The sequence below is a fragment of the Paramisgurnus dabryanus genome, chromosome 8, assembly GCF_030506205.2.
Source record: "Paramisgurnus dabryanus chromosome 8, PD_genome_1.1, whole genome shotgun sequence".
Taxonomy (NCBI): Eukaryota; Metazoa; Chordata; class Actinopteri; order Cypriniformes; family Cobitidae; genus Paramisgurnus; species Paramisgurnus dabryanus.
This window is the reverse complement of record NC_133344.1, coordinates 38,123,076-38,136,295: the sequence shown is the minus strand read 5'-3', so window position 1 is coordinate 38,136,295 and position 13,220 is coordinate 38,123,076.

Genomic DNA, 13,220 nt, shown 5'->3' with positions numbered 1-13,220 from the left:
ACAAAATCTGATAACATAAATTTAAATCTACGGTAAGTTACCGGCAACCCAGCTGCAATTTCTACGGAATTTTTTTACAGTGTAGCACGCAAGAGCCAATGAGCGTTTCATAACACTGCCGTAAAGCAATGTGTCGTAAAGCTTCTTGAGGGGCAATATTTGAATTCAAGTTCATAATGAACGTGAGATTTAACGTTTGCGGTCGCTGATGAGAACTGGGATCAAGATCGCTGGATCAAGGGCTGAATTTGGATCTGTTCATCAAAGATGTGGATTACAGCAAATGAATAAAATGAACATCTTTTGTGAATTAATGTTATGTTTTGGTGAAGTTATTGTTGCATAAGAGAAAACACATATTGTGTGTCATGCCAAACAAAGTAAATATTACAAAATGGTTAAATGATTACAGAAATGTTATTAATTTGAAGGTTTTAAAGTGTAGTCTCTCTGAAAGTCATGAACATTTCATTAGGTGAATGAGTAAACCGTCTTAAATAAATAAGTCAGAAAACATGACTGAAAACAAGTCATTAATATGAGTAAGAAACACCAATGCTTATGATTTTAATACTTATAAAGAGGAATACATACAAATCTGTACATTTGTAAAGCTGTTAATACATAAGTAATTAACGTATTAGTCCTGTCAACACGTCGGTATTATACGTTTCAGTGTGTATTAAAGCCTAAGTAAATGTATGAGTGGTACAACCACACTTTATGTAAAACACACACATATTCTCATGAGATCACGTTATTATTTCAGTGCGTCATGGCGTCTTATATTCATGTCCCTTTGGTGCCCATCATGGGAATTATGCAGTGAACTTTTATTTTCAAATTTTCCCTTTAATGATTTGTTATAAGGCAAAAAAATCTTTGTTTCAAATATATGCTACATACATTTTATGTAACATGAAGTTTATTTAACTAAGTTTGGGAGGAGCATGGTCATGTGATCCAACCAATCAGTGCGAAGAGGTGCCTATAAATAGCCGTCCCTCACCTCTGTCCCATGACAGCATCCCTCCTCCACCCCATCACCTCACTCTTAGCTAGATTCATTTATCCCAGAGGGGGGAGTACTCTGGGTTTGGGCTAAAATTCCGAGCTCGGAGCCCTCTCCTCGGACAGCACACCAAATATGCTTTATCTCACTCACTGTCGATTACATGTTAATACAAACTCGTGAATTATATGTTGGGATTTGAAAATGTATTTAGTTTTAATCTTCATATATTAACATATATTTAAAAATGTTTTTTTATTAGCTACAAATACATTTCTACATTTTACAACCCATACGTCAAAAAATATATTTTTTCTGGCCAAAATATAAAAGTTTGTATAACATGTATAAAGTATAAGTATGTATAAAATATTAAATTATAAAAAGTATATTTTTGTGCTTAAATTTGATTCATTTCAAACCTCTTATGTTTATAGGTTTGTAACATACAAAGTTTTCAACACAGTCTCAAGGCAAGTCGTGTTATAGTAACGCAAATTTTGATGAATTTATTCGTGTTTGATGACACGAATTTCCGCTGTTTTTCGTGTCTCTGGAGACGAATGTCTTTTCGTCCTTCCCAGCACTAATTTCTATCAATGGTTGTTCGTGTCTGTGGCACGACTTTCTTTATCGTGTCATTTTATATTTTGTTTTCTCATCGTTGTTTTCTATTTTTTGACCATTGTCGCTTGGGGTTTGGGTTAGAATCACTTTCTGTGACTTCCTAACCCAAACCTCAACTCTAACCCCAACTCCAGGGGAGAATAGTTTTAAAAACAAACCAAAAATATGTAGAAACCAATACATAAAATTACATCCTAACGCAAACCTCGAATCTAACCCTAACCCCAAGCGACAATGATTTAAAAATAGACAAGAACGATGAGAAAACAACATATAAAATGACACAATAAAGAAAGTCGTGCCACAGACACGAACAGCAATTGATACAAGGTTAAATTGAACAGCTTTCTGATACAAGGTTAAATAGCAGTTGTTACAAAACAGTGATCTTTTACCTCATCCACCTTAAAAAAAAGAAAAAACTAAAAGACACAGTTCTTATTTTTACAGCCGTCAGCGTATGAATGATTGGGTGAATGTGAGGCAACTTGTAAAGTGCTTTGGGTGGCCATGGGTCTGCTATATAAATGCACTCCATTTACCTTTTTTTTTTTTGCACAATGCAAAACCCAAAGTAAATGCCACTTTAAAAACAATAAGAACATTGTGTGTTTACACACTTCTGTGAGAGAGACTCTCTTCTTGATCATGTTTGTTAAAGTTTAGAGTTGGTTATGTTTGAATAAGACAGTAATTTATTTGCATGTTTTGATACAAGCTTGCATACAGAAAGACTTATCAGTATTAAATCCATTATTTTAACTGTTCTTCTCTGATTCTGAGACAATCTGAACAGGTAAATTGATTGGGACTGGATGTGTTCAAGGCTCACTGGGGTTAAATGTGCTTTTACAAACAGACACCCACATACACTGATAAACAAGGTTCACTGTTTGTTTCATCAGCAGCCACAGAAACTTTTGGCCTTGCATTCAGTCAAAGGTTTACAGCTGCTGGTTATATAAATGAAACATGACTTGACTTTAGAAATGAGCTTAAGTCACATAATATCTTAGTTGTAATGTTTAGGCAACAGTATGTTATCTGTAAATGTGTTTATAAACATGTAGCCTATGTGTATATTAAATGCTTATGTGTATTCAGCATTAGTTTGCTTCGGTTTAAATATAATTTAAAAATATTTCAAAATATTACAAATTTTTACAAAATGTATTTTTCTCCAATATAATTTTTGAAATTTTTTGTGTATTTTGAAATATATTTTAAAAATAAATATATTTTTAAGCATTTATTTGCACCTTTGTATTGTGGCAAGAAAATATATATTTATATAGGTTGCAAAATTAGAAATGTATTTGTTTCCCCTGAAATAAATTTAGAAATATATATGAAGGTTAAAACTAAAAATATATTTTTTTAATTAAAAAATATATAAAATTAAGCTTTACTTTCTACAAAATGTATTTAGCAAATATTCAAAGCATATTTTTGGCCAGAGAAATTTATTTTTTGCAATATGGGCTTGTTCATCTTAGATATGAAAAGATAAAGCAGACAAGAACCAACACTCTGGACATATGATGAAAATCTGACTTTTTCCATGTTTAAGTGCTATAATTGGGTCCCCAGTGCTTCTATCAATCTAGAAAATGAAAATGAAGAAAAACCCAGTAACTTAGTTTTGGTAAACCATTCTCTGCAAGCATGTGGGTCATTGAAATTTGGCTCCTCTTGGGATGTCAGAAGGGGATAATACCGCCCCATAATCTGCACTATCCAACCACGTCACTGCAATTTAGTGCAGAGAGAAAGAATAATTGACAGCACAATTGAGTTTCAATTTCAACAAACCATCATTATGGTAATCAGTGTTTGCCTTTCATCAGCTCATTTGCATTTAACTCTTAACTTATACAACCCGGAAGTAGCGCCTCATGTGAAAGAACTCCGTGTATGTTTTAAAGATCGCTCTGCATCTGATCTCTATGAAAAGTCCTTCACAAAAATGGAAATATCTCAGCTTTTTGCACAAAATTGGGTGTTTTTGAAGAAGCCTACACATATTTGAGAAGTGATAAAAAGAGAACTGATGAAGGTAGGATAAAAGGGTTTTTTTGGTTTGAAAGCAGAGGGTCAAATCTTTCATTTGAGATATTATTTGTTTATATATTTAAAGAAGAACATTTTCTAGAAGGCATTAAACTTTTGTGAAAAGCATGAAAAATGCTGGCGCTGGGCTTGCAACTTTTTTTTTAAACGCTGGCAGGGAAAGAGTTAAAATGAAATGCCCCAAAACAGCAAATTTTTGCTTACTCCTACAAAGTGGCAATTTTAAAGAGCACTAATGGTCCGATTCACGATTTTACATTTCCTTTGGTGTGTAAGTGTGTATTAGTTAATGTTAACGATATGCAAAAGGTACAAACCTCAAAGTAAACAATGACGCAAGTTATTGTATCCAACATAAATCTCTTTCTTGTACTACAACAAACACACAGATAGTAGGCAACAGTTTACTTCCAGGGATTGGTGATGTAGACAAGACAAACATTATCATAATTCCTCCCGCTTCAGACTCAGCCTGTGGGCCCTATCATACACCGGGTGCAATGCGGGCGTTCTGGTTTGAAAACGAGGTGTGTTCAGGCACATTGTTGGCGCGTTGCTATTTTGAGGCAAACTAAATAGACCACGCCATTGACAAACTAAAACCTGGTCTAAAGTCTAAAGCTAATGGCGCAATATTGTTTTTGTAATTTAATGAGCATGTTAGTAATATGCGCCTATAAAGGAAACAACAACGCGGGTTTGCTTCTCACACACTTGGATGCGCAGCAGCACAAAAACGCTTTTAAATGCGAAAAATAACAAGGATTAAAATGTAAAAGATTATTATTGAGTCAAATCAAATCAAATCAAAATTTATTCATAAAGCACAATAAAAACAACAGTAGTTGACCACTGTGCTGTACAGCCATACTAAAAAAGTCACACAAAATGAAAAATAAAAAGTTTCAACCACAGATGCACTATCGAGGATGTATAAAACCACTGAAAATAAGAGATCCATTTTACAAAGAACAATCATAAGCCTTGGAGAAAAGGTAAGTTTTTAACTTCGATTTAAACTCATCTTCTGATGGAACTAGTCGGAGGGACACTGGGAGACTATTCCACAGTTTTGGCCCGATGATTGAAAATGCACGATCGCCTCTCAACTTCAATCTAGATCTAGGAACCATCAGCATCCTTTTCCCAGAGGACCTCAAAGGTCTAGCACATATATTATGACTTAAAAGATCACTCAGATATTTTGGAGCCGTTTCAGTAAAAACTTTAAAAACTAGCATTAAGATTTTAAATTCGATTCTGTAGCATACCGGCAACCAATGCAGAGAGCATAATACAGGGGAAATATGATCATATTTGCGGGTGCCTGTCAGTAGTCTGGCAGCTGCATTTTGAACCATTTGGAGGCGATTTAAATTTGATTGATTTATTCCTATATAGAGGGAGTTACAGTAATCGAGCCGTGAGGACACCAAAGCATGTACCACTCTCTCTAGGTCTTGAAATGACAGAAAACTCTTAACCTTTGTTAGTAATCTTAATTGGAAGAAGCTGGATTTTACTACTGAGTTTATCTGTTTATCGAACTTCAGCGCAGAGTCAAAAATAACGCCTAAATTTCTCACCGACAGTTTTTTGCTGTAGTTCAGATTTCCCAAATCACATTCGGGGACTCTCGAAGACCCAAACACAATGACCTCCATTTTGTTCTCATTTAGATGTAAAAAATTTGAGGATAACCATGATTTAATGTCAAGCAGACACTTATTTAGGGATTCCAAGCCTCTTTTATCATTTTTACTCAGGGGCAGATAGATTTGGGTGTCATCAGCATAAAAATGAAATGACACCCCATGTTTGTTAAGAATTGATCCCAGAGGAAGCATATACAATGAGAACAAAACAGGAGCCAAAATGGAGCCCTGAGGAACCCCAAAATGCAAGCTGGAGCTGGATGAAGAGAAACCATCAAGATGAACCGAAAACGTTCTGTCTTCAAGATAGGATTTAAACCAATCAAGCGCGCAGCCAGTAATGCCAACACATTCTTTAAGGCGAGATACAAGAATTTTATGATCAACGGTATCGAATGCAGCACTTAGATCTAATAGCAAAAGTATCACAGAGTCCCCTGAATCTACAGTTCATAAAATATCATTTAAAACTTTTAAAAGAGCAGTCTCAGTGCTATGGTATTTCCTAAAACCAGACTGAAATTTATCACCAGTATTATTTATCTCTAAGAAATTCTGCAGTTGAAGTAAGACAGCCTTTTCTAGAGCTTTTGCAAGGAAAGGTAGATTTGAGATAGGTCTATAATTTGATATCACAGTAGGGTCAAGATTAGATTTTTTAAGCAACGGTTTAACAGTTGCATGCTTTAGGTATTTCGGAACAGTTCCTGTAAGAAGAGATTTGTTTATAATAGCCAGAAGACTTGGCCCAACAACATCAAAAACCTGAAGCAAGAACCGTGTAGGTATGATATCTTGCGGGCATGTGGTTGGTTTTAACTGCTTGATGATATCTTGAAAGGAGTCTAATGAAATTATCTGAAATTCATTTAGAGTAGCAGAACAGAAAGAGGGAGAAAGCCAATCACAAGTTGGAGGTATGATACTGTATGCTGTCTTATATTAACTATTTTGTCTACAAAAAACTTAAGAAAACTCTCACATACTGCAGGTGATGCATTTTGGCAGACATTTGTTGGATTTAGAACAGAATGCAGAATAGAAAAAATAATTTTGGGTTTGTGACAGTTTTTTGTTATATTTGAAAAGTATTGACATTTAGCAGCTTTAACAGATTTTTGATTCGTGATTAATGACTCTCGTAGTATTTCGAAAGAAACTTGTAATTTATTTTTCTTCCATTTCCGTTCAGCTCTCCGACAAGCACGCCTAAGTTCTTTTGTGTTGCTATTTAACCATGGTTCAGATTTAAGTTTTTGTTTTTTTATTCTCATTGGAGCCACAACATTTAAAATGTCATAACAAATTGAGTTTAACATTAAGAGTTGTTCATCGACATTTAAGATATTTAAGGGGGAATCTAAATTATACATAGGACATGACTCCTTAAAAAGCACAGAAAAATCATCCCTCGATGAAGAGCTAAAAGAGCGAGCCCGCTGTGGTAAGCTCTTAATCTTTGGAACATCATTTGGAAGCAAGCAAGTAAATATAACAGGCATATGATCAGAGAAACTTAGTTCACAGATTTCAAGTTCACACAGTGAAATACCATGCAATAGAACAAGATCTAAAGTATGCCCTTGTTTGTGCGTTGCACCATTTACTGCTTGAATAAAATCAAAAGAGTTATGTTTATGTCTCTTGGACATAAATGAGGATCGATTATGAGACGTTAAAAGGCACAAAGAGCTGCTTCACCTGTAGCCTGGTAAGTAAATAAATGCTTTGCTTTAAACAAATGCAAATATTGCATCTATTTTTAAATGTTTTTTAAATGCTACCCTACGGATTTATTGTGTATGATGATTCTGTACCTGTGGATATGATGAGATGAGAAACATTTTTAAGTAATGCTTTAAAAAAAACTCATGGCGCTGTCCGAGAACTGAAACAGCTGTTTGCACGTTTGTGAATTACTGTTTGTTACAAATAAAGTATTTTTAGAGTACAAACCTTTTCTTGCATATTTGCTAATTATTTTATGAGATTACAAGGATTATGTAGGATATCAATACATTTACAGCAATTAAAAGTCTGCTATTTTTACTTCCATGACTGAAAGAAAACGGCCTTTAAAGAATTTAATCCAAAAAAATAAAATTTTTAATAAAAATGAAAACAACAATTTTTTACATTAATCTTAAACTAGGGATCTTCTTCCTCCGCTTAGTTTTTCAGTTTACAAATTCCGCTTTTCAAATAGGGAATAGGCATGGTGCCAACGCAACTGGCTTTTGAAGGGGATGAGAGCTGAGAATCTCATTGGTTTATTGCACGTTACGCCCAAAACACACCCATTACTCATTACGAAAATAGGAACAACCCATTTTGGCCGTGCACTTGGCGCATAAACAATTTTTTTCGGTAGTTAAATTAGCAAAATTGGATTTGGAAATGCCCGTTTAGACTGTGCACTTTAGACAATGATTGTTAAAATAGGGCCCTGTAAGTTAACTCCGGTTAGCCTTGCATTGTGACAGAATCTTTTAAACATGGAGCGTCACATTTCTGGCTTACATCAGAGGTATTCAGACCAATCACAACATACAGTTTAGCTGGCCAATCAGGGACACAGAGCTTTTCACATCGATGAGATATGTACAAAATCTGTGCATTTCAGGAAGAGAAGAAAATCTTGAGCTACAAAAATGTACGGTATGTGGAAATAACGTGTTTTTTTAACCATGCAAATACATTTTATTATACCAAATATACAAAAAACATAGTTTTTTAGCTATGAAATAGCAATCATCTATGTGATATATGATATTTTAGCTAAAACTTCACTTATGTAAGATTTATTTTACATCTTAAAAAAGTATTGTGAAATTACCCCTTTAAAGTAAAGTTCTTAAAAGGGTTCTTCACAGTTCACTATAAAGACACAAAAGTATTGAGAGACAGGACTTAATTCAAGTTTCTCAATCAGATCATTAACACAGGTGAATAAAATCAAGCACCTCGTGCAGTTAGGGTTGTCAACAGTCCCCTTTTAGCCAGAACGTTCTGTATTTTAGACCTAATTGATTTGTCCCGCACTTGACCTCCCATGTCCCATTTATTGACTCCTACGCTTAACTAACCAGTGACTGATACAATCCGGCCCGTTTGACTCATGTGGCGCAGATGACATCAAAATCCCGCAGAACTGATTTGAAAATCATACAGAGGAGACTGCTATCAAAATGTTCTTGCGGTACTTTGATGTCATTTCCCTGCCAGTTCTTTCAGAAGTTGAAAAAGCTTAACTGCAACACAGGGCCATCGCCAAAACATACAGAACAGAGGGAATTTTGTTTTCATGGGTGGCACACTTCATAAACTAAGAAACAGATTAAACAACTAAAAGTCATTTGAAATAGACCAATAAAAGGCTGTCCAGTCTACAATGCCAAAAAAACACATTAAGTAACCTTGCCATTCAATGCTAATAGAATGAACAACAACTTCAGTCTTTTGTAGACATTATTAAAAATTATATCCAGCTAGACTTAATCAGTGAGGGGTTGTCATTTCATGCAAGATCTATCTCCTCATCCAGTCCAGTGGAAGCTAGAGATTTAAAAAATCTAAAAATAATAAAATAATAATATAATAATACATTTTTTATCCCAGTTACCCCTGTCACGACTCCTGGTTGATCGGTGGTGCATGTGTGTGTTTGTTTGTTTGCTTACCTGTTGGTGACAGTTCCTCACATGTGCACTCGCCCCTCCCGCTCGTTTCGGTATTATCCTCCAGCCGTGTCTTGTTTCCTCTCTCTCTATAAATAGCCTTCTTTCCTGTCCTTCATCACACGCTCATTATCATGGTTGCTCACAACCACGCTTCAACAGAAAGTTCCACCCTGTAGTGTCAGTTTCTCACCTTCTGCTTTTGTCTCAGGTTCAGCCGCCGACGTCCTGATATTTGTCTCTGTCCGGAGTTCACTATCCTGTGAGTTGGTTGTGAAGATTGTCCTCGTTGTGAAGATTGTCCTCGTCTGTCCTCTGGTTTCTGGTTCGCTTTGTTTATAAGCGGTACACCAGTACTTACGGTTTCCCTCTGAGCTCTTCGGCTGGTACGAGTCTGGATTACATCACTAGACGCCGCGTGTGGTTCTACCATCTTGGACTGTGGATTATTGCCGTGAACTGTTTCTCTCATCAGTCTTGTGGGGTGCCTCGTCTTTAGGCGTACACCTATAAACACTGGTGTTCTCTCTCTCCTGCTCTTCTATCATTTTTCTAAATAAATTATCTCGCAAGAGACTCTTTGTGATTTATCCTGACAGAATAAGCGCATCAGAAATGGAGTCTGCGTGTGTTGAGAGTATGGATGAGGTACAGGCTGCATTGAGTCAACAGGGGAGCGGTCATCGCTCAACATTCTGCTCTGCTGACTGCGGCCGCTAGAGACTTTCGTATCCTGTCTGACCTCGGATCTCAGTTATCATTTGGATCAAATCAGCCAGCCAGTAGGAGAACATCGAGCTTCTATTTCCAGCGAAACGCCACCCAGCACAGACGGTGAACCACATACGGCGACTCCTCCCACATTTGACGACACCTGCCGGGACTTCCTGCAGCAATGTTCCCTGGTATTCGCCCTTCAACCCCCAGGTGTTTTCGACTTCTACATACCGTGTGGCCTTCGTGAGGGAGTGGGGAATGGCTGCGTGGGAAGCCAGGGCCCCGTGCACAGCTTTGTCCAAGACCCTCAAGATGCGGAGTCTGCTTGATTGATCGGTCTGAGGCGACATGGCAGCAGCTGAGCTGGTGAGGCTACAACAACTTAAATCTTCCGTCACGGATTATGCTATTTCTTTTAAGACTTTAGCCATCACCAGTGGCTGGAATGATACTGCACTTCGGGCTCAGTTTCTCGAGGGTCTCAACCCTTCCATCCCGACATCGTCAGCGAGACCTCCAACGGTCATTCCACCAGCTCACCTTGTCACTGCAGGAGGAGTCTGTTCCATCATCACCAGAGCCTGAGGAACCGATGCAGCTGGGTAAGCTCAGTGAGAGACAATGTTGCCTGTCCAGTGAATTGTGTTTATATTGCGTTAAGGCAGGGCATCTCGTCGCTTCATGTCCGGGAAAAGGGTCTGCCCGCCGATAGACTCGGGAGTATCGGTGGGCGTTTCTTCTCTTAAGTCTCCCATTAACCTTACCGTATTACCCGTTATCTTTCAGTTTAACCAGTCTTCCCTTCACAGGCCTTGCTGGATTCCGGTGCGGAGGCAAATTTTTTTGATACTGGTTTGGCTGAAGCTTGGGAAATTCCTGCTGTCCCTTTAACTTCTCAGATCTCTCGGGAATCCCGGCGGAGTACATAGATTTACACCGGGTGTTCAGTAGGGCTCGGGCTACTCTCCTACCTCCTCACCGGTTGTTTGATTTTTCCATCAATCTACTCCCAGGTACTTTTCAGCCTAAGGGTCTAACTTTTTCCCTTTCTAAACCAGAGAGAGAGGCTAGGGATTAATACATTAACGCAGCACTTTATGCCAGTCTCATTCGCCGCTCCTCGTCTCCAGCTTGTGCTGGATTTTTCTTTGTTAAGAAAGATGGGTCTCTTTGTCCGTGCATTGACTATAGAGGCATTATGGTTAAGAAGAAATACCCCTTACCACTAATGTCAGGGAGCAAGCTTATTTACCAAATTAGATCTGCCCAACGCTTATCATTTGGTACGTATCAAAGAGGGCGATGAGTGGAAGACAGCATTTAATACATTGTCGAGGCACTGGGAATACTGCGTTCTGCCGTTCGGCCTTTGTAACGCTCCAGTTGTCTTACAAACTAAGGTAAATGAAGTGCTGGGAGCATGATTAATAGTTTTGTCTTTGTGTATCTCAATGACATTCTCATCTTTTCTCCCTCCATGAAGATACACAACCAGCACGTTCGCCAAGTTTTACAACGGCTGTTAATCTTTTTGTTAAGGCGGAGAAGTGCGAGTTCCAAAAAGAGTAAGTTTCGTTTCTAGGTTGTGTTATTGCTGAGGGAGAAATTCGCCCACATCCCGCGAAAGTTAAAGCGGTCGCCGAATGGCCAGTGCATGACAATCTTAAAGAGCTTCAGCGATTTCTGGGTTTCACCAATTTTTACAGTCGTTTCATCAGAAACTTTGGTCAGATCGCTAAACCTCTTAACGCTCTCACTTCCTCTAAAGTGCATTACCACTGGGATGGAGAGACTCAGGAAGCCTTTGATAAATTAAAGTCCTGTTTGATTTCTGCTCCGGTTCTCTTTATCCCTGATCCAGCTAATCAATTTATAGTGGAAATAGATGCATCTGATGTCGGGGTAGGCGCTGTTTTATCTCAGCGGTCACCAATTGATGAAAAAAAACCTGTGTGCTTTTTTCTCACCGGTTAAACTCAGCCAAACAAAATTACAACATAGGTAATAGAGAGCTGCTGGCGGTTAGACTTGTGCTGGGTGAATGGTGTTACTGGTTGGAGGGAACCTCGGAACCCTTTCTGGTCTGGACGGATCATAAGAATCTTGAATACATCCGTTCGGCCAGAAGATTAACATCTAGACAGGCTCGTAGGGCACTTTTCTTTGACCGTTCTAACTTCACCCTCTCGTACCGACCTGGCTCTAAGAACACAAAACCAGGCACTCTCTCTCGTCTGTTCAATCGTTCCGAGTGCGAACGGAACGAAACCATTCTCCTGAAGGGGAGGGTGGTCGGTGCCCTCGTCTGGGGGTTCGAGCAGCGAGTGAGAGAGGCAGGTCGAGAGGGGGAAGTGTCAGAGGGGTGCCCGGCAGGTCGTCTATGGGTTCCTGAGGGTTTACTTTCCAATGTCATCTGGTGGGGTCACAAATCCAGGTTTGTTGGCCATCCGGGAATTTCGGAGAACATTGGCTGGCGTCCGTCAGCATTTTTGGTGGCCTTTTATGGCTACGGACGTCAGACAGTTTGTATTAGCCTGTTCTACGTGTGCTTGTAATAAAGCATCTAATCTGCCCCCCGCTGGTCTGCTTAATTCTTTGCCAACCCTTCCCGCCCCTGGTTGCATATAGCCCTTGATTTTGTCACCGGTGTCTGAAGGTAACACTGTCGTTTTGACTGTGGTGGATCGTTTCTCCAAAGCTGTTCATTTTATTCCCTTACATAAACTCCCTTCTGCCAAAGAGATGACTCGGGTTCTGATTAACCACATTTTTTGTTTGCATGGTATTCCGACTGATGTGGTTTCAGATAGGGGCCTCAGTTCATCTCTTGGTTTTGCCAGGAGTTTTGAAAACAGATCGGCGCCAGAGCCAGCTTTGTCTTCTGGTTAGCATCCGCAGACCAATGGGCAATGTGAACGGGCTAATCAGAATCTCGGTCGAACATTTCGCTGTCTGTCGTCACAATATCTGAATTCCTGGTGCCAACAGCTCCCGTGGGTCGAGTATTCTCACAATTCTCTCCCCATCGCTTCGACTAATTTGTCCCCATTTGAACTATCCATCGGTTATCAACCTCCCCTTTTTTCATCACAGATGCAGTGGTTCGGTCTGCTTTAGCTTTTGTTTGCAGGTGCAAACGCACTTGGAAGAAAGCTAAAAACCTTTTATTACAGACCTCCAGACGGACCAAAGCTACTGCTGACCTCCACTGATGACCTCCACCTTGTAATGTGTGTGGACAGAAGGTATTGCTTTCTACCAAATATTTGCCTCTCCACGAGCCTTTTCGTAAGCTGGCTCCGCGTTTCAATGGGCCATACAGTATTGTGAAGGTCACACCCTGTTTTCCATGTATCCAAGGTTGAACCTGTGATTTCAACAATTTCAATAATAATCACCCTGTCTCTGCCCCAACCCTCCCGCCCCTCGACTAGTGGATGGTGCTCCTGCCTATACTGTTAG